The sequence below is a fragment of the Arachis ipaensis genome, chromosome B08 (assembly GCF_000816755.2).
Source record: "Arachis ipaensis cultivar K30076 chromosome B08, Araip1.1, whole genome shotgun sequence".
In the NCBI taxonomy this organism is placed as follows: Eukaryota; Viridiplantae; Streptophyta; class Magnoliopsida; order Fabales; family Fabaceae; genus Arachis; species Arachis ipaensis.
Window position 1 is genome coordinate 125,949,039 of NC_029792.2, and position 706 is coordinate 125,949,744.

At 34.1% G+C, this 706-nt stretch overlaps 1 protein-coding gene across 1 annotated transcript in view; it reads right to left on the reverse strand.

The window, feature by feature from the left end:
• The window catches only part of LOC107612928 (DNA topoisomerase 3-alpha), a 17,303-nt gene that overhangs the window by 2,302 nt on the left and 14,295 nt on the right, over positions 1 to 706 (reverse strand). The gene's annotated exons all lie outside the window — the stretch shown is intronic.

A 706-nucleotide genomic window follows, 5' to 3' on the forward strand; every position in this document is an offset into this window, starting at 1 on the left:
CTTTCCCTTTCTTTCCTTTTCTCTTCCTTTCATCTCTTTAGGCAGATAATAAGATGTTTAACAAAACAATCATGCTAGGTAGATCAACTAGCATACCAGCAAGCACAACCACTATTACCTCGACTCATTTTCACTCTCTCCCTTACATTAAAAAGGAACAATTGAAACCCTCACCCTTCCCTTCCCTCTCTCACGACTTCTCCCCCAACGGCAACACTTCTGTGTTGTCCACTATGACTCGTCTGCCACATCGTGCCGGAAAAACGTCACTGTAGTTGCTTTCTTCAAAGCGTCGCCGTTAGCAATGATCGACATCGTCATCTTTTTCTTATGTTTCTGGATGATCTTTTTGTTATTTTTTTTTCCTTAAGTTGGATTTCTTTTTGGTTAGGTTTTGAATATTTTTTATCAGGTTTTAGATGTTTCATTTCGTTAGATTTTAAATGTTTCTTTTTGTTAGATTTTGGATGTTCTTTTTCAATGATTTTAACTGTTTTTTTTGTTAGGTTTTGGATATTTATTCCATACCTCCTCCGGCCGCAGCTTCTCGCAGATCCAGATGTTCTTTTTCAATGATTTTGGATTTTTTTTTGTTGGGTTTTGTATGTTCTTTTTAAATAGTTTTGGATGTTTCTTTTAATTAGGTTTTGAAAATTTTTTTTTGTTACATTTTTATTTCTTTTTTTTTTTTGGTTATATAGTTGGC